This window comes from Ovis aries, chromosome 1 (assembly GCF_016772045.2).
Source record: "Ovis aries strain OAR_USU_Benz2616 breed Rambouillet chromosome 1, ARS-UI_Ramb_v3.0, whole genome shotgun sequence".
NCBI classification, from domain to species: Eukaryota; Metazoa; Chordata; class Mammalia; order Artiodactyla; family Bovidae; genus Ovis; species Ovis aries.
The window spans coordinates 231,684,488-231,705,649 of NC_056054.1; the positions used below are offsets into that span (position 1 = coordinate 231,684,488).

The following is a 21,162-nucleotide window of genomic DNA, read 5'->3' on the forward strand; positions in this document are numbered from 1 at the left end:
AAAAAAGAATAAAATATTTAATTGGAGGGACTTATAAGTCTACATTTGTAAAAAGTGCATAATAAACTCAGAAAAATTAAAAACAGTATATAACAAGGCGTTAATGTACAGGGCAAGTACAAAAAAAAAGGTAGAAAAAGGAGAGTTCAGTGTGAGCTGGCATTGTTAGGGAAAGCTTCACGAAGGAGGGACTTGACATAAGACATAAATCAACTGGAAAGCAGCCAAGCCAGGCGTTATTATTCATCATTTGGTGCTCTTGCCTTAAGGCACAATTGGCACAGATTGTGGTATTCCCTCTCCACACCAAACTGGCCTGTGCCTTCCCCCACGCACGCACTCACTCACTCCACACACACACACACACACACACACAATAACCACTCCTATCACACCCAATCAAGGCTAAACAGGCACGAAACCCAGTTCATTTATACGAGGGCACACAGACGCCACAACTTTTCCTATTTTTGCCCTCTGTCAAACACAGAAATAAAACCGAGAAAGAGGCAGAGAACTGGAGGAGTGGCTGGAGTGAGGAAGTCACTAGAACCTAGTTCCTCAATTAGTTTGCATAACAGAAAAAAAAAAAGATTGGAAGGACACTTCCTCTAGTCCCTCCGCCAGCGACCTACAGCTTCACCATTCACCTCACGATGCCCCCGGGTGATGCCCCAGTTCTCAGGCACTCTGCACCCCACCACCGTCGGGGAAACCGCCCCGCTCCCAACTCAGGACTCCGTCTGGGCGTAGAACGACGCTCGGATCCCGGCCGGGGGTCCGAGGGACGCCTCCTGCCGGCCGCGGCGGTTTGCGCAGCTCGGCGCCCGGGACTGCACGAACTCTGCCCGGCGCAGCCGATTCGCGGCCAGATCCCTGGTGTTCCCGAGTAGCCCACCCCCTCCTGCTCCTATACCCCCGGGCCGGCCTCCTCCCACCCACCCAGCGACCCCCCGCCCCGGCTGCCCTCCCCCTTCCAGAAGCCAGTCGCGGCGCCTCAATTTCTTTCTTTCCTCGACCGACCTTCCCGAAAAGACTGTCCTGCGAGGCTCGAGGACTCGGAGGACCGACCTGAGCAGAGCGGAGGAAACGCAGAGGGCGTTTCTCCGGCTGGCGGGGAGGAAGGCGAGGACTTTAAAGTTAATCTGAAAACAGCTTGCAAACTTCTGGGCTGCAGCCGTAACGCGGGTCTGCCGGAAGGCTCCCCTCAGCAGCCGTGCTCTCCCCCGCGATGTGCGCCTCAGAACGCCAGGGGTCTGCCCGGCAGGGGCGACCGCATAGACGCGCCCCCGAGCCTCTCTTACACAGTGGAAATGGGAAGCCGCCGGCGCCCGCGACTAAACCCAGTGTCTCACTCCAATTTATACACCTGCCAGAGACCCGAAGTGACTAAAAGTGTAAATCCATGCCATCCTGATATTGACTGGATCCAAGTGAATTCGGTACAAAAAGGCAGTCTAAACACCAATCACCCCAGATCTGTGAATGCAGGCAGCAAGGCCGGCACCCCCTTCCGCGACCACCATCCCAGCGAGGGTCCCTCACCGGCGCCTCAGAACCGAGTCCTTTACCTGAAACGGGCTGTCTGAGAGAACGGACCACAGGAGCTGAGCCGGGCGACGCCGGTTCGCAGGCAGCGTTCGCGCCAGAGGGTGGGCGCGGAGGGTGGGCTCCGGCGTCTAGGGGTCATAGGCTGGAGAAGCGGCGAGCGGCACTCGGGCCATTCTGCCGCGGGGAGCGCAGAAAGCCGCGACTGCACTCCCGAACCAGCTCGCTCGCCTGTCACCTCGAGCTCTGCTTTAAAGTGGCTTCCGGTCGCCTCCTCTCAGCAGCCCTGTCGCGGAGGCGGAGCCTGAGCAGCAGGGGGGTGGGGTGGGGTGAGGGGACTGGGAGCTCAGTGGGTGCCGGGAAGGCGGCCCGCCCCACGTGCGCGTGCGCGCTCACTCGCGAGGAGGCGCGCGAGAGGTGTGCGTGCGGGGCCGCGTGCTCCCTGGAGGAGGCGTGTCCTTTGGCCGCCTGCTGTGTCCTGGAGGGTCCGCGTCTACACGCGTCTCGGGTCGAGCAGCTGTGAGGAGGGGAGGTGCGCGCCGCGTGGGAGGGGCGAGCTCCACCTGCCTGCGGACAGATGGAGGGTCACTTTGTTCGGAGGAAACCCGAGGGAGGATGTGAAACAGAACAACCCGTTTTTGTGCGGTTGGCTTTGTTTATTTGCCTCCTCACCAGAGGCCTCCTGCCGCTGAAGCCGCCGACCCCGAGAGGAGGTGATCGGCTGCTATGGCTGCTGCGGCCAGACGGGGTCGCCCGCCCCGTTCCGGACGGGCGGGCGCGCACCGCACCGGGGCGAGCGCTTGCCAGACCTGGTTGCAGGCATTCCTGTTTCACGGGAAACATTCGCAGCATTGCAGAAGGGAAACTTAGTTTTGGGGTGTTGAGGTATAGGCACGTTTATGTGTGTTTTAAAGGATACAGACACCATGATGACTTGTCTTTTCATTCAACAAATAGTTTTTCGAGTGCGGATTGCATGCTGAGGGCTAAGTGGAGGTTTAGACTACAGCAGTTCTGATCAGCCCAGACACCTTCCCTGTCCTCATGGAGCTTTTGTAGCACCATGTACTCGCCTCTAAAATATTTGCCGTATATCCCAAATTTGCTATATTTTCTGGATTGTAAAACATCCTGGATGGTGAATCAATCTATTGAATATTTTTCAGCGGTGGAGGAAGAAGCACTATTCATATAATCACTATATATGGAAAAAGTTGGGCTTCCCTTGTGGCTCAGCTGGTAAAGAATCCGCCTACAATGCAGAAGACCTGGGTTCAATCCCTGGGTTGGGAAGATCACCTGGAGAAGGGAAAGGCTACCCACTCCAGTATTCTGGCCTGGAGAATTCCATGGACTGTAAGTTCATGCGATCACAAAGAGTTGGACACGACTGAGCGACTTTCACTTCACTATGGAGAAAGTAGGCCTGGGTCAAAATCAAGGAAAATTAATCACGACTGTATCCCCATCAGCTGGTAGAAAAAGAACACAGCTCCCAAAGAGTTGCTCTCCTGTGACCTGAAATCTAAAGTGACTTAATTCCATAGCTTGGAGGCATTATGGGCTGAAAAAGTCAGTATTAATATAACTTTATCAAGCTTGTTAAAAAGAAGGGATAATAATAAATACTATGGTTCCAAGCCTTTCTTAAATTGTTATAAACCAAACTGAGTGACACATCAGCAAAGAAGAGATTAAGGGTAGTATCTGGGTTTCCTAGGTGGCTCAATGGCAAAGAATCTGCCTGCCAATATAGGAGACACGAGTTCAGTCGCTGGGTAAGGAAGATCTCCTGGAGAAGGAAATGGCAACCCACTCCAGTATTCTTGCCTGGGAAGTCCCATGGACAGAGGAGCCTGGCAGGCTACAGTCCATGGGGTCATAGAGTCAGACACAACACAGTGACAACAATATGCTCCCCCAGCAGGCCTATTTCATATGCATCAAGGCAGGGTCTTTAAGGTGAGAATGTTATGGACAGAATTCAGAAACTACTAAGTAAAAGACAAGAATTTCCAAGCTTTAAAGATTGTACTGAGGGACTTCCCAGGTGGTCCAGTGATTTAAAATCTGCCTGCCAATGCAGGGGATGGAGAAGGAAATGGCAACCCACTCCAGTGTTCTTGCCTGGAGAATCCCAGGGACAGAGGAGCCTGGTGGGCTGCCGTCTATGGGGTCGCACAGAGTTGGGCACGACTGAAGCAACTTAGCAGCAGCAGGAATACAGGGGACACAGATTAGATCCCTGGTGTGGAAAGATCTCACATGCAAGGGGGAAACTAAGCCTATGTGCCACATCTACTGAACCTGGGCTCTCGAGCCCCTGAGCTGTAACCAGGGGACTGCAAGCCACAGATACTGAAGCCAGCACAGCTAGAGCCCCTGTGCTCCACAAGAAATGTCAGTGTAGTGAGAAGCCTGCACACCACAATGAAGAGTAGCCCCCGTTCACTGCAACTCGACAAAGCCTGTGTGCAGCAACAAATATTCAGCGCAGCCAAAAATGAATAAAAAATTTTTTAATTGTATTGAGACAAATCTTGATTTGTGCCTGCTCATACATGGAGTTTCCTAGAATCAAGTATCTGAGTTTAAATCTGCCAGTTTACTGTTTGCTTTCTGTTTGTCTCATCTGTTTTATGCTTTTTCCTTTCATGCCTTTTGGAGTATTTTAAATTCTATTGTCTCTTAACAATTAGGTTACTTGTTATGCATATACATTCTTTATTCTTTTAGTAGTGTTTCAGTTACTTATTGCTGTGAACAAATGACCCCAAAACTTATGACTTAAAACAACAACTCTTATTTACCTATGATTCTGGAGTCTCTGGCTGAAGAATCCAGTCAGGGCATAGGGCAGATGGCTCATCTCTGCTCCACCATATCTGGAGTCTCAGTTGGGGTGGCTCAGATGGCTGGGGCCTGGTTCAGGGAAGGTCATGTGTCTGTTCTGGTTCTTGGCTGACTTCCCTGGCTTTTTTTCCTACAAGAATTCTTCATGTGACTAACTTGGGCTTCCTCACAACATGGAAACTTCTCGGGTTTCCAAGAGGGAACATTTCAAGGGGACAAGTCTCAATGCACAAGCCTTTGGTTGAATCATGCTTAGTAATATACTATGAGCCAAAGCAAATCACACAGCCAAGCTCAGAGTCTATGTGGGAGGCAAAAGCGAGGCTGGGAATATTGGGAGACACTTAGAATAAAAGCAGATCACCTGAATCCAATCAAAGATTAATAATCAAAAGTTACTCCCAGGGTGTAGCCCTTTGGAATTCCAGCTTGTTTTTTACCCATCGCTCCCTACTTACTCCTTTTGCTGCAACGGAGAACTCTAACTAGCTCTCAACCTCTCCACTACTGTTTTCAGAGTGTCAGTTGGCTCAAAGGGGAAAATGGCACCAAAATCTGGACTCACCAATCTTGGGTCTAGGCTCCTTGTACTGCTAAAATTTTACTGCTCCGAAAATGTGTCTTCCCCCACAATGTCTGCCTCAGATGTGATCCCGGGAATTTAATGCAGTAATAAGATCTTCTTGAAGAACAGAACCAGGAGCTGACAGATTAACTAACTGGCATGGATTCTTTGCTCTAGCCAACAGGATTTGAGATGCTCTGTGGACCAGTGACCACTGTGTTTCAGTCTTCCTTTTTCTGAATAGGAGTTTTAAAAACTTTATGTTCCTTATCAGTTCAGTCGCTCAGTCGTGCCCGACTCTTTGCGACCCCATGAACTGCAGCACGCCAGGCCTCCTTGTCCATCACCAACTCCCGGAGTTTACCCAAACTCATGTCCATTGAGTCGGTGATGCCATCTAACCATCTCATCCTCTGTCATCCCCTTCTCCTCCTGCCATTAATCTTTCCCAGCATCAGGGTCTTTTCAAATGAGTCAGCTCTTCATATCAGGTGGCCAAAATATTAGAGTATCAGCTTCAACATCAGTCCTTTCAATGAACATCCAGGACTGATCTCCTTTAGAATGGACTGGTTGGATCTCCTTGCAGTCCAAGGGACTCTCAAGAGTCTTCTCCAACACCACAGTTCAAAAGCGTCAATTCTTCGGTGCTCAGCTTTCCTTATAGTCCAACTCTCACATCCATACATGACTACTGGAAAAACCATAGCCTTGACTAGACAGACCTTTGATGACAAAGTAATGTCTCTGCTTTTTAATATGCTGTCTAGATTGGTCATAACTTTGCTTCCAAGGAGTAAGCATCTTTTAATTTCATGGCTGCAGTCACCATCTGCATTGATTCTGTAGCCCCCCAAAATAAAGTAAGCCACTGTTTCCCCATCTATTTGCCATGAAGTGATGGGACCGGATGCCATGATCTTAGTTTTCTGAATGTTGAGCTTTAAGCAAATTCTTCCACTCTCACCATTACTTAATTACTTATATCATTACATTGCAAATAACTTTGTAAAAAAACTGATGCTAGTACATGAAGATACACATTGCTACTGCAGAGTATCCCACATCATTGGGATTTCTGAATCTTGGACTCTAAGCTCATTGCGGAAACCTTGGGATTTCTTTTTTCTCTTAGGGAGGGGTTGAGTATTCCTTATATGAGAAGAAAGGAAAGACATTGCTTGTTACCTCTTTTTTAATAGAAATATTCTGATACTTTTTTTTTTGAGAAGGGCTAGCAATATGCCTAGCCTCAAAATGCATTCCCTAGATCCTGTACATGTGTAGGTGGCCATGAGATATGGTTCTAGATGTAGAGTGATGATTTCTAAAAGAAAGATTTTTTTTTCCTAATATAAAGATACCCCAATTCTTTACTTCCTTTTTTTTTCTTCCTGATAGAATACTAACATGAAGACAGAACTGGAACCTCATGACAAAAATGAAGGCGAACATGATGTGGAAAAGAAGAAGATGGTATCTACAAGCTAAGGACCCTGGAGCAGAATTATATGAGGAGCTGGGTCATTCATGGCATCTTAAAGCTGCTACAGTAGTCCTAGAGTGGCTACCCTGGACTCATTGTTATATCTGAAAAATAAACCCCCAATTTGGTTAAACTGTTTTCTGTTACATGTAGCTAAACATATTCTTGGCTAAAGCAGAAACTGCCACAAGTTATCTTCTAACTAAGTCTTCCTGCTTGCAGGCTCTACCAGTTAGACAGCAGCATGACCTAGAATGTCAGAAACATAAGAACAGTCACAAAGCAATATTTCTATTCCTATAGCATTTCCTGCCAATTCCAGATATGCCAAATTATATACATGTTATATAGTACATATATTATATAACATTTTATGATACATGTTTATTAAAGAAAAAGAAAGCAGAGAGGAGACATAAGACTACCCATAGGTGAAACTTCCCAAGTCCCATTTTAACATTTTGCTATAGCTGTTGTTGTTTAGCCACTAAATCATATCTGACTCTTTGCAACTCCATGGACTGCAGCCCGCCAGGCTCCTCTGTCCATGGGATTTCCCAGGCAAGAGTATTGGAATTGGTTGCCATTTCCTTCTCCAGGGGATAGTCCCAACCCAAGGATCAAACCCTCATCTCCTGCATTGGCAGGCAAATACTTTACCACTGAGCTACCAGGGAAGCCCTGGTATAGCCCTGCTATAGTTATTCTGTCTTATTTTATTCAAAGGTTTTTTATTATAACATTATAGTATATTCATATTTTACCTAACATTATATTATAAGCAGTTTTCCACGTGGAAACAAATAGCTGTTTAACTTTCCAAATAACTAAGTTTTACTTAACTGGTTTCTTGTCACTGAACTTAACTTTAAAAACTTCTTAACTTTTCACTTAAAAAAATCATTTATTCACTGAGTGCTACATTCAAGTCACTAGATTAAATATTAGAAGTACATGTACGTGAAGAAGTGCCTATTTGAATGCTCTTCAAAACTACAAGACACAAACATATATGCAATATATATGGCAGATGCATGTGCATACTTTCTGTATGTGGCCCTAAGTCATCTGTTTTTAAATATGCTTATAGGATTGAAATATTCCAATTTTTTTTCAATGGCAACCCACTCTAGTATTCTTCCCTGGAAAATTCCCTGAACAGAGGAGCCTGGCAGGCTACAGCCCATGGGGTCACAAAGAGTCAGACACGACTAAGCAAGCACACATGTACTCCTTTTATTGCTAATTCCCATGATTCTTTTCTGCTGGATTTACTTTAGTATGACTGCTCGGTTCAGTATAGTACTTCCAATGAACAATTTATTCATGTAAAAGCTGAGATTACTTGAAACTTCAGGTGACTGAAGATCTCCTGTTTTCATTTTTACTAACAGAATGTGTGCTGTAAAGTATTAATATCTCTTTCTTGCTTTCTGATTTCACAATTATTAGTAATAGTTAATTCCCCAACAACCTTCTGGTGGAAAGACAATCATTTCTGGTTACCAGTCCAAGAAGGAAACAGTGACTAGCATGACTCAGAAAGCACAATGAAGACTTGAGATTTTAAAACAGAGGGCTTGGCTCTCAGCAATTTCGTTCTGAGAACACAGCCAATTTGCATAAATGGCAGGTTGACAATTCCTTATCTTTGAGTGCTAAGTCCAAGCTGTAATTTTTTCTGGCTGTGTATATAAGGACAGCTTATTCTCTAACTCAAAGTACATGTATGTGATATATTCAAAGTGAGAGAAAAGTCATACTATTTTTATGCAACTGAATTACTGATGTTTTAAAACATGAAACCTATTGGTGAAAACCCTATCTTGATGTTGTTACTAATGGGCCACTCTTGGAATTTATCTGAAGGAAGATTTCCTATTTTCCTGAGAGGCAGTTCTCTACTCTTGGATCCTAGAGTAAGAAAAGATTCTGGCTGAAATTTATTTACCTCAAGTGGATCTTAAATATAGTGTTGGTGGGAGAAGATTGGAAAATGCTACTAGACAATATGTCACAGCGACTAAAAGTAGAGAATTTCATCAGCAGGAATGAAGGGTGAATTAATGTAAAGCTCAGAGGTAAGAGCATGTTTTGATAAATGTAAAGTTAAGATTCATATTTTCAAAAAGTGATAGAATGTTCACTTTGCAGACCATTTCCAAGTTTTAAAAATATTTCTCATTTATAATCTCCTTTTATCTTGAAACTCACATCTTTTCTCCACCTCTGATGAGGCAACAAGATACTTCTGTCTGGGAAAAAGTGAAGGCTTACTGGAAAATGATACAGAGAAAATAGAATGAATTCTAAAATGCTTATGCCAGATCACAATCTATTGTGTTTATCCAAATTTTATTTGTAAAGTGCCTAATAATCTATTGACCTGTTCTTTTTTAAAAAAATAATTTTATTCATTTATGACTATGCTGGGTCTTGTTGCTGCTCTCAGGCTTTTCTCTAGTTGTAGCAAGCAGGGGCTACTCCAGTTGAGGTGTGTGGGCTTATTGCAGTGACTTCCCCTGTTGCAAAGCACAGGCTCTGGGGCACGCAGGCTTCAACAGCTGCAGCACGTGGGCTCAGTAGTTGTGATTCCCAGACTCTAGAGCACAGGTTCAATGGTTGTGGTGCACAGGCTTAGTTGCTTACTGGACTGTTCTTATCTTCATAGAATCCATGACAGCCAGGTGTAATCTTTAATCCCCTTCATTTTAGACCTGTTGGTTAATTCATGCAGCACACAATCAAAGTTTAATCTAACTGGTTTTCATCTGTATTAAATGATTCCTTCAGAGAAGTCCCACAATTTTACCAGGCCATTCATTCAGTCTATTCAATTCACTTCTATTGGGTGTGTACATAGCAAGTACTAGTTATGCAATAATGACTAAGATAAGTCCTACTTTCTGTTGGTTGTTTGTGAACTGACCACCCAGATCACCTGGAAAAGTCAGCTACAGATTGCCTAGCCCCACCCTAGACCTCTTGAAATAGAAATGTCAAAAGGCAGAGGATTCTGCACTTTCAAGATGTTCCAGACACTGCTGCTTTAAGAGTTCAGAGTTTAAAACACTCTGGGGTTGGAGGAAGGGAGAATGTCAGGGGGGTGGAGAGGCGTGGACTTGGGGAGGTACATATGCTAGGAGGGAAGGGAGACTTGGCGGGTATGGCCAAAAAGTAAAACAAATAAATACATTATAGTGTGGTGGGTGCTTTAATAGAGTTATACATGCAAAGTGCTAAGAATATATAGTGAGGAAGAATTAAGCTGAACTACATATCGTCAGAGAATTACTAAGATTTCTAGAATTATTGTATCTAGTATTATTGATATTATTTCTTAGCATGTTAAGCAACTCAGTTGTTTATACTTGAAGTACACCTAAATTTAATAGGGAAAATGTTTATATATTTAAAAAGTGAATTCCAAAGTAATAAAGATTCCCAAGTAATCTTGAAAATTGTATGCAAGTACCATCTGAGTTAAAAGCATTTCTCCAGCAGCAGCAGCATCATCTGAGTTAAAAGCATTTCTACTGTGTGAATTTATCCTAGCGATATAATTAAGGTGTATGCACAGGTTTGATAACAAAGTTATTCCCTGTAGTGAATAAATTGTGACCAAGTGTTCATTTTCATCAAGTCCCAGAATCAGTTCTCCATAGACAACCTCCCTTTTCCCACTTATATATTATCATAAGACATTCTGGACTATGAACAGTTTCCATTTCTTTTCATGCCCTGCAAAGCCCGTACTCTGTCTATACTAAACGTTTTCCAGTGACAAAAACAGAATTTAGGAATTTAATTCATCATTAGCCCTGGCCAGTCACACTGGGTAGGATCATGTACAGAGCATAAATTTTCATGCTAATATCCAAGTTCAGTGTGTTGATTTTGATAGACTGGACATGCTAGCCATTTGCTGAAAAGAGATGGCTTTAAAGTCCACCTGCCTTTCATCTCTGACTCCTCTAGGCATATAGCACCTAGACCATAGGTTTTCAACTTGGCCTGAGAATCACTTCAGCTACTTATTATATATGTGTGTGTGTGTATCTGTTTATATATATAAAGAATATATATATATATTCTTTACATAAGACCAATCAAACAAGAATCTCTCAGCTGGGACTTATGCATTGAACATAGACCGTCTTAGCTTCTCCTGTCTAATTCACAGGAGAGCATTTAACATTCAGTTCAGTCCAGTCGCTCAGTCGTGTTTGACTCTTTGAGACCCCATGGACTGCAGCACACCAGGCTTCCCTGTCCATCACCAACTCCCAGAGCTTGCTCAAACTCATGTCCATCAAGTTGGGTCTTTTTTAATGAGTCAGTTCTTCGCATCAGGTGGCCAAAGTATTGGGGTTTCAGCTTCAGCATCAGTCCTTCCAATGAATATTCACGATTGATTTTCTATAAGATTGACTGGTTTGATCTCCTTGCAGTCCAAGGGACTCTCAAGAATCTTCTCCAACATCACAGTTCAAAAGGATCAATTCTTCAGTGCTCAGCTTTTTTTATAGTCCAACTCTCATATCCATACATGACTAATGGAAAAGCCATAGCTTTGACTAGATGGACCTTTGTTAGCTAAGTAATGTCTCTGCTTTTTAACATGCTGTCTAGGTTGGTCATGACTTTTCTTCCAAGGAGCAAGTGTCTTTTAATTTCATGGCTGCAGTCACCATCTACAGTGATTTTGGAGCCAAAAAAAATAAAGTATCTCACTATTTCCACTGTTTCCCCATCTATTTGCCATGAAGTGATGGGACCAGATGTCATGATCTTAGTTTTTTGAATGTTGAGTTTAAGCAAACTTTTTCACTCTCTTCTTTCAGTTTCATCAAGAGGCTCTTTTGTTCTTTGCTTTCTGCCATAAGGGTGGTGTCATCTCCATATCTGAGGTTACTGATGTTTCTCCTGGCAACCTTGATTTCAGGTTATGCTTCATCCAGCCTGGCATTTCACAGGATGTACTCTGTATATAAGTTAAACAAGCAGGGTGACAATATATAGCCTTGCCATACTCCTTTCCCAATTTGGAACCAGTCTATTGTTCCATGTCTGGTTCTAACTGTTGCTTCTTGACCTGCATACAGATTTCTCAGGAGGCAGATAAGGTGATCTGGTATTCCCATCTCTTTAAGAATTTTCCACAATTTGTTGTGATCCACACAGTCAAAGGCGTTGGTATAGCCAATAAAGCAGATGTTTTTCTGGAACTCTCTTGCTTTTTCTATGATCCAACAAATTCAACATTTAACATTAGCATGTACTTAATGACCTATTCCCTCATTCATTCAACACATTTACTGATATTTGTGCTCTAAGCATTTCTAAGTGCTAGGGATACTAGAGAATAGAAAAAATGCTCAATTCCTATCAATATTCTAATAGGAGGAGACAGACAGATGGTATCAGGTAGTGATGAGTACTATAAAAATAAGACATGGTAACAGTTTGGAAGCTTCCCTGGAAAAGGGAATGGCTACCCACTCCAGTATTCTTGCCTGAAGAATTCCATGGATAGAGAAACCTGGCGGGCTATAGCTCACGGGGCCAAAAAGAGTCAGACATGACTGAGTGACTAACACTTTCACATTATTTTTTCAAGGGTAGACAAGCCACATAATGCATCAAACAAGGACACATTGAGAGTAATTATTTATAGTTATGTTAAGAGAATGCAAATGAAACCAGGACTGTCCTGGATAAAGATATACAGTCACTCTGGGTAAGATGTTAAAAAACATAGTTTGAGTAAGTAATGAGGGCCTTTTAAAAAATGATGTGCCATTCAGAAAGGCATTTCCTTCAAGAGAAACATCTAAGCAGAAGCCTGGGGAAGATACAGTCGCTAGCCATGAGGATATTAGGGGAAGAGCATTTCAGGTAGGTGGAATAGCATCTGAGGTAGAGGCAAGCTTGGCATGTTAGGGAAAAAAAAAATCTATAAGTCTAAGCTAATTTACAAGTCTTATTATCTAACTTTGTTAATGATGATCCCATTGGGGGAAGCTATGAAATTAATTTGAGTCTAAAAAAACATCTGACATTTGTATGGGTTCTGTTTGTTTAGAGGAAGAAAAATAGCCAAGTCAAGTCAAGTATATTACAATATGAAAAACAAATTTACTAAAAAAAGAATTGAGGGACTTCCCTAGTAGTCCAGTGGCTAAGACTCCACATTTCCAGTGCAGGGTTCCTTGGGTTTGATTCCTGGTCAGGGAACTAGATACCACATGCCACAACTAAGGGTTCAAATGCCACAACTAAAGATCCTGTATGCCGCAACTAAGACCCAGTGCAGCAGCCAAATAAATAAATATTTTTTAAAAATTGACACAGGTGCATACAAGTTTCTAGCAATGTAAGCCAAAGTCTGGTTTTAAAACAAAAACCTATAGTAGCAATTAGAGTTCCCATTATTTATTGACTTCTTGCCTACAAACTTTTAAAAAGCAGCTGTCTTTTATTTTCAAATGCAAAGCAGATGGAAATTTATCAGGGAAATCTATATTAAACAAAAGGAAATATTTGCAACATTATTAACTGAATTCTTTTGACTCTATCACCTACCTGAGACTCTGACTTTTATTTTTCACTTTCTAAAGACTTCACTTAATTGGAAATCAAGGCTCTGAACTGGTTATTTCTCCATCAGTGTGTTTACACTGAAACCTCTTGGTTTCAGAGTTATGTAAAGTCATCAAAAAACATCAAAATGTTTCCTTGGTTAAAAAGAATCTTCTACAGACATGAGATCAATGTGACCTTAAGAGAAAAGGAAACTGAAACTGTTTATCAGGCTTCAAAGTTAAAAGCCAGGAAATTGTAACAACATCAACAAAATCCTGTATGTGGACCCGTTGGTAAAAAAAAAATAAGTGGGCTAATTGCATATGTAAGTGACCTAGAAAAGGAGTGTTGATTGACAATTAATTTTATTCATTCTTCTATTTTGTTGAATGCCTGCCACAAATAGTTGCTGGGTGTGTAATGGTGAGCAGAACAGACATGATTCCTGCCTTCATATAGGATATGGAAGATGACAGATATTACTTGAATAATCACTCAAATCAATCTAAAATTACAAACTTTACTAAATGCTTTGAAGAACAGCAGGGTGTCATCACTGAGACCTACCTAGGCTGGGGGAGCCAGGGAAGGCTTCATTGATGAATAAACATTTGACTGAGCTCTGAAGATTAAGGAAGCATTAACTAGCTCAGAGTGAGTTGGGTGGGAGAAATGAACAGAGGTCAGGAGATGGGAACCGCAAGTGCAAAGCCAAAATTGTGAAGGTGTGGCATGCAAAGAGAGCAAGTAGAAAGTGAGAAGGAGAGTGGCTAGAGATGTTGTGGGGATATAGACCTTCAGGCTTGATTAAGAATTCGGCAGAAATATAGGCAGTCACTTCAGTGTTTAAATTAGAAAAATGATGTGACCATAGTTTATTTTTAAAGGTCAGCTCTGGGGTCAGGAGAACTTCCACTTCCAGTAATAGATTAGGTAATTCAGGCTAGCCCTCTTACCCAGACAACCCACAAAGTTGGAAAAAAAATCTTTTTTAATTATTCCAAGACCTAACATAAAGAATTACGGTAATTAGACCTGAGAGAAGAAGACTCAGAGGTGAGCAGAACATTTCAAGTCACTTTTCCCAAAGAGGTGGTTGAGAAGCTGAAGAGAACTTTTGACAGCCTAGCAGGAATCGAGGTATAAAAACTGAAGTTCAGGAAAGGTCAAGAGGAGAGACGCCAGGTTTGGGGTTGGGACCCAAAGGACTACATGGGGAGTGAGGGTAAACCAGAAATAGACCAGCCCTCCTAGCTTCAAATCCTCTCAGGTTCTGCAATTGGATTAAAATGATCTAGGATTGCTAGTGGCCTTAACCTCTTGCCAGAAGCAAACATAAATCCTCCTTGGAGAAAGATAATATTATTGTAGGCCTCAAACTATTTTTACGATTATCTAAATGCAATATCTGGCACTCAATTAAAAGCAACCAGATAAGCATTCCAAACTAATGGGATATGTCAAAGGACACAGAAGCCAGATTTAAAGGTTCTCCTACTGGCCAAAACAGGGCAATTTGAATTCTAAAAATAAGATGGCAATTCATTATAATATATTGAATGAAAAAGAATCTATGAGTCAATCAAAATACTCAAAAAAAAAAAAAAGAAAGAAAGAAAGAAAGAAAAAAAGGCAGGGAGTGGAGGCAGGGTACAGAGGAGGACGGAAAGCTCTTCTTTACAGAAGGGTTCCAGGTAATAAATGTAGATGGATCGACAAGATTAGAAAATCATCATTTCATAACAACTAATAATTGACAAGGAAAGATCATCAGTGTATGTTAACACTACTGGGTGAAAGGTTGGAAAATAAAACATTCACATAGTCTCCAAGTATCTCCTGGTACATTGATAAAAAGAAAAAGTGAAAGTGTTAGTCGCTCAGCTGTGTCCAACTCTTTTTGACTACATGGACTGTAGCCCACTAGGCTCCTCTGTCCATGGAATTCTCCAGACAGAAATACTGGAGTGGATTGCCATTCCCTTCTCTAGGGGACCTTTCTGACCTAGGGATCAAACTTCGGTCTCCTGCATTGCAGGCAGATTCTTTACTGTCTGAGCCACCAGAGAAGCCCAAACATTACTCATTAATAACTAAAGGAAAGATGGGATTTCCCTGATGGTCCTGTGGTTAAGAATTTGCCTTGCAATGCAGAAGACTTGGGTTCTACACTTGGGTTCCCTTGTTGGAAAACTAAGATCCCTCATGCCTCGGAGCAGCACACTCCACAACTATAGAGTCCATAAAGTGAAGTCGCTCAGTTGTGTCCGACTCTTTGCGACCCATGGACTGTAGCCCACCAAGCTCCTCCATCCATGGGATTCTCCAGGCAAGAATACTGGAGTGGGTTGCCGTTTCATACAAGGCAACAAAAGATCCCAGATGATGTAACTAAGATCTGATGCAGCCAAATAAATGTTTTTTAAAAAATAAGTAAAGAAGTAATCTGACCATTAAAGAAATCACACACTAGCTTAATCCAATGGTCAAACTTAAATGACTGCTAACAGACATTATAAACCTGATATGATGAACAAAAGAAGACAAACCATCATCTATGTAGTATTCTTGTCAAATATATTGACCTTTGATTATAGCGTAAGGCATGTGTTTGGAGCTTTAGATGAATGAGACCTTAAGATAAAACTTTGTCTTCTCTGAATTCAAGTTAATAAGTAGTTCATGAGGTAAGCCATCCATGAAACTTATAAGAATTATTTTCTTTGCCAAGGGTAAAACAGCAATATCACAAAGATCTGCAAATGCCCACCTGATCATCCAAGACTCTAGCTCTCTCCTATATGAACTTATCAATAAAAAGTGTTAACACTCTGAAAGCAGTGCTTTAATGAAGACAGAGTTTGATATGGAAGTCTCAAGTTTACCTACTGAGCTATATGGCAATTTAACTGAACAAAAAATTAGAGATTCTATTATGCCTTGGCAACTGGCTGGGCACTGAACATATTTCTCAAAAGGAAAACTCTCCTCTGGGAGATGTGACTTTTTTAAACTACTGGTAGTCATTTCAAGTTTAGTGAAAGAGTTTTCAGTCTTTTCTGGAGAGTGCATTTTGACTGGAATGTGCAGGCATTTAAGCACCCAAGGGGTTAAAAGAGGACCTGCTCTAGAAACAATAGAATGAAGGAAGTGCATGATGGAATTTCAGTCCTTCTTAAGAATGTGTGGGAGGGTTGAGGGAGCTAGTTGTAGAATAGTTTGGTTTTGTTTTTTGGAGAGAAGAGGATTGGTTAGTTACTTGGTTAAGGAGAAAGAAAGGAATATAAAGAAAAGAAGGACATTACAGAAATGTCAGCATACCTTCCCATAGCTACCAGGGGCCTGGTTGGGAAGTGGGAGTAGGGTAGGTGGAGGAAAAAATTTCTAGAACATAAATGTCTTAATCTAAGCATGAGAGAATAATCACACAAATAGTGGGACACTCTGCAGAACTCAGTAAAGAATAGCAGTGTTATGAGAGGAAAAGAAAACAAAAGCAGCAGAACTATTCTAGGTTAAAGGAAACTAAAGGCCATGTCTGAGCTTTATATAGACATTAGATATTAAAAAATGCTGCAAAAACTATTATTCAGACAGTTGGGAAAATTTGAATACACAATGAATATATGTTATTAATGTCAAACTTCTTGAGAGTGGTAAGAGAGGTGTTGTGATTATGTAGAAGAATGTCCTTGTTCTTAAGAGACAGAGATACATGTTGAAATATTTACAAGATGAAGCATCATGACATCAAATGGTTTAGGCAAAAAAAAAAAAAAAATAATGTATACATATATGCAGTCCTCATTTTGCCTGGTAGTGCAAAACTCAAAAATGACCACTTAAAAAAAAAAAAAAGACTGGTGGCATAGTGGATAAAAATCCACCGGCCAGTGCAAGGGGACACGGGTGTGATCCCTGGTCCTGGATTATTCCACATGCTAAAGAGCAACTAAGCCCAGGTGCCATAACTACTGAAGGCCACTTATCCTAGAACCTGTGCTCTGCCACAAAAGCAGCCACTGCAGTGAGAAGCCCTCACGCTGCAATGAACAGTAGCCCTTGCTCACTGCAACTAGAGAAAGCCTACACAGTGCAACCAAAAATAAATAATTTTTTTAAATGACTGTGTAAAGTGAAACTGTGCAAAAGTATTTTTAATGATCAGTGGGGGAAATGATCACTGTTCTATGATCTTTAAACAGTTATATCAAAACACTATAAACTCTTATGTTCAGTTATAAATATAGGAAAAGGAAAAGAAGGAAATGGCAACCAATTCCAGTACTCTTGCCTGGAAAATCCCATGGACAGAGGAATCTGGTAGCTACAATCCATGGGGTCACAAAGAGTCGACATGACTGAGTGACTTCACTTTCACTTTCAGTTTTTGTTGAGTATGCTATCATTCAGTTGCTAAGTCATCTCTGACTCTGCAACCCCATGAACTGCAGCACACCAGGCTCCTCTGTCCACTTCTATCTCCTGGAGTTTGTTCAAATTCATATCCACTGAGCTGGTGATGATATCTAACCATCTTATCCTCTGCTGCCCCCTTCTCCTATTGCCTTCAATCTTTCCCAGCGTCAGGGTCTTTTCCAATGAGATGGCTCTTTGCATCAGTTGGCCAAAGTTATTGGAGCTTCAGCTTCAGCATCAGTCCTTCCAATTAATATTTAAGGTTGATTTCCTTTAGGATTGACTGTTTGATCTTGTAGTCCAAGAGATTCTCAAGAGTCTTCTCCAACACCACAGTTCAAAAGCATCAATTCTTTGGCACTCAGTCTTCTTTATGGACCAACTCTCATTATCCATATGACTACTGGAAAAACCATAGCTTTGACTGTACACACCTTTGTTGGCAAAGTGATGTTTCTACTTTTTAATATGCCATCTACGTTTGTCACAGCTTTCCTTTCAAGGGGAAAGCATCTTTTAATTTCATGGCTGCAGTCACCATCCACAGTGATTTGAGAGCCCAAGAAAATAAAATCTGTCACTGCTTCCACTTTTTCCCCTTCGATCTGCCATGAAGTGGTACTGTAATTTAAAACACTAGAAATATTGAGGATTAAAGTATTTTATTTCCTCATAAAAAACTGAAGAGTAGTTTGAACAGTTCTTCTGATCATGTAACTATATAGAATCTTCTCTATGCCTTTCAAATTGTCATACTCCTAAGTTTGAGTCAGTTTGCCGCCTTTCATCTCTTTGACTTACAACGTTATGAAATATTTCCAAACGCTCCTATAATGTGAAGTGTTTGATACTGTCACTTCCCTGGGACATCTTCATCCTTTTCATCACAACCACTTTCCTCATTAGTCTTCACTAAGAAGATAGATAGATTTGCCTTCACTAAGTCCCTCTGGCTGCATTTCCAGAGCATATCTAATGGTAGCAGTGTCAATATTCCCAGTTAAGTCTTGCATAACTCCATTTATGTTTGATTTGAATTTCACTTTCAGCATTATTACTTTTCATTTCTTTCTTGCATTTTCATCTTTTTTGGTCAATACCCTTTTTATAAAATGTCATGTGAATTTATCACTGAGAGGCAAGGAGGCAATACAATTGTATGCTGTGCTATCTCTGCATAAACTGAGTAACAGATGTGTAGTGACCATTCGAACAGATTTGAAAGACGGGTCATGATTGGTCACTGTCACAGGTCATTACAAGCATCTGTTAATTATGTAGCTATTTGAAGACTGAAGCACTGGCAGTGAAGTTTGTACTTTACACAATTACAGTTAGTATACCATGGTAATTGAAATTCGAATCATGTCATTGTGCAACTGCCTCTCTCTGTTTGTGTACACCTATTTATGTGTGTGAATCTCAATAAAAGATATATAGGTACCCATTGCACTATTCTGGCAGCTTTCTGTAATTTCAAATTTGTCATAATAAAAATTGGAGCAAGACGGGAAAAGAAGCAGGTCGTGGAGGAAACAACGAAATAAGAAAATGTAGAGAAACAATAGGCAACAAAAACAGACCAACAGGGAATCCAGAGAATAGAAAAGCCTGTGGGATTAGACTGCTTCAGTTTGAATCCCACTTTACCCATCAGCTGTATGATCTTGGACAAGTTATGTACTCTCTGAATTGATTTCCTCTTAAAAAAAAAAGGAGTTAAAAAGGCTACCTACTTCATGTGGTAATATGATGACTAAATAAGTTGTATATGGACTTCCCAGTTGGTCCAGTGGTTAAGAATCTGCCTGCCAATGCAGGGGACACAGGTTTGACCCATGGTCTGGGAAGAATCCACATGCCTTGGATCAGCTGCGCCTGTACACCCTAGAGCATAGGCATGGCAACAAGAGAGGCCACCGCATTGAGAAGCCAGCACACAGCAAGTAGAGAAAGCCCAAACTGAAGTGAAAGGAAAGTCGTTCAGTCGTGTCCAGCTCTTTGTGACCCTATGGACTCTAGCCTACCAGGTTCCTCTGTCCATGGAACTTTCCAGGCAAGAGTACTGGAGTGGGTTGCCATTTCCAGAGAAAGCCCAAGCACAGTCATAAAGACCCAGTGCAGCCAAAAATAAAGAAATACATAAATTTTTAAAAATAAATAAATAGGTTACATATATAAAGTACTTAGCACGATAGTGATACACAGTAATTACTTTATGTAAGCTATTGCAGGTTTGTTAATCTAGGGGAGACTTTAATATATTCAGATACCATAGAAATCCAGAATGAAGAAGCGATAATGGACATGGTTCCTAAGAAAGTGAGAGGGAATGAGATCTGAAGAAGAGACAGAGGCATTGGTCTTGGACCAAAGTATGAATACCTCTATTTTAACAGGAGGGACAGAGAACACTGTGGGTGCCCATGTAAGTTGGGTGGTAAATATGCTAGGGAGAAGGTGTTACAGTATAATGACTTCTGTTTTCTCTAAGAAATAAAAGATAAGATATTTTCTGAGTGAGCATCAGGGCAGGAGTTTGGAGATTGAGAAGTGTGGAGAAGATCTGAAATGGCCCTTGCAGAGAGTAAGAGAGCCCGTTGGCCAAAGAAATATAACAGCGTTGTTGGCAGTGAGGTCCCAGAGCTCAGTTCAGTTTAGTTGCTCAGTTGTGTCCTACTCTTCGCAACCCCATGGACCACAGCACGCCAGGTGTCCCTGTCCATCACCAACTCCCGGAGTTAAGGAGACAAGGGAATTACTGAAAGTATGAACCATGAAATCTAACCTGGGATGCAGGGAGGCAGGACATGTCCTGTGGTGAAAGTGAAGGGAAGCATGGATTAAGGAAAGGTCCCCTTAAGATCAAGGAATGGTCCCAGTGAAAATCGTTTAACAAACAAACTAGCCATTTCCTAAATTAGGGAGCAGTGCTGTATGTAAACAGGATGTTCAGTAGGGGCTCTTTCTGTTTTCCTTTTGGCTGAAGCCCTAAAGATTGAGAAGAAAACAATAGGTGCTATAATGAGGGGCTATATCACCAATGCAGGGCTTGTAAAGGGGGGTCAAACTGGTTTTGTGACCTTAAATCCACTCAACTGGAGTATGTATAAGCACAGGGGTTGAAAAATTGGGAAACATTTTCTTTTAAAAATTGGAATACCTTGACTTTTTCTTCTCCCCTCTCCTAGGTGAAAGGGAATGGTTCTCCTCTCTTCTCAAACCAAGTGAGAGAGATAATTTAAGAAAGCACCCGAAGAGCTTCCAACATGCCTCCTTCAGTTTGAAGAGAATAAGGACTGGTAAGAGAAGCTCTGGCCAAATGGGAGGTCGTGGGGGCCGCTGAGCTGCACTGGAAGGCCATCTCCCTGGCCAGAGGCGGGGAGTATTGCTCCTGGACCAGATGTGGGCCTGTGGGAAGAGGCGGTCTGGAGCTATCTCAGATTTCAAGATGGGCTAGAGGGAGTGGCCACCAGATGGCCTGGGGCTGAGGAAGGAATGTAGGAAGCCAGTAGGAGGCAAGAGACATTGCTTTCACACTTTAGTGTGATACTGCTGAGGAGGTATACCGTGTGGCTGTGGGAGGGGCTGGCTTGAAAGGCCTGGACTAGAAGGTCACTGAGGGTGAAGAGGTCAAGATAGGAAAAGTCTGGTGTTAGCTGAGTCTTCTGTGTGGATGATGACGCATCCACGATGTTGGCAGAGA

At 42.1% G+C, this 21,162-nt stretch overlaps 1 protein-coding gene and 1 long non-coding RNA gene across 2 annotated transcripts in view; one reads left to right on the top strand and one right to left on the bottom strand.

Moving 5' to 3' along the window:
- The window catches only part of TIPARP (TCDD inducible poly(ADP-ribose) polymerase), a 143,207-nt gene that overhangs the window by 27,613 nt on the left and 94,432 nt on the right, over positions 1 to 21,162 (bottom strand). The gene's annotated exons all lie outside the window — the stretch shown is intronic.
- Positions 1,943 to 6,585, top strand: LOC114113873 (uncharacterized). The gene is made up of 2 exons (XR_003588606.3): positions 1,943 to 2,080; positions 6,368 to 6,585. It is a non-coding gene; the product is annotated as an uncharacterized LOC114113873 (long non-coding RNA).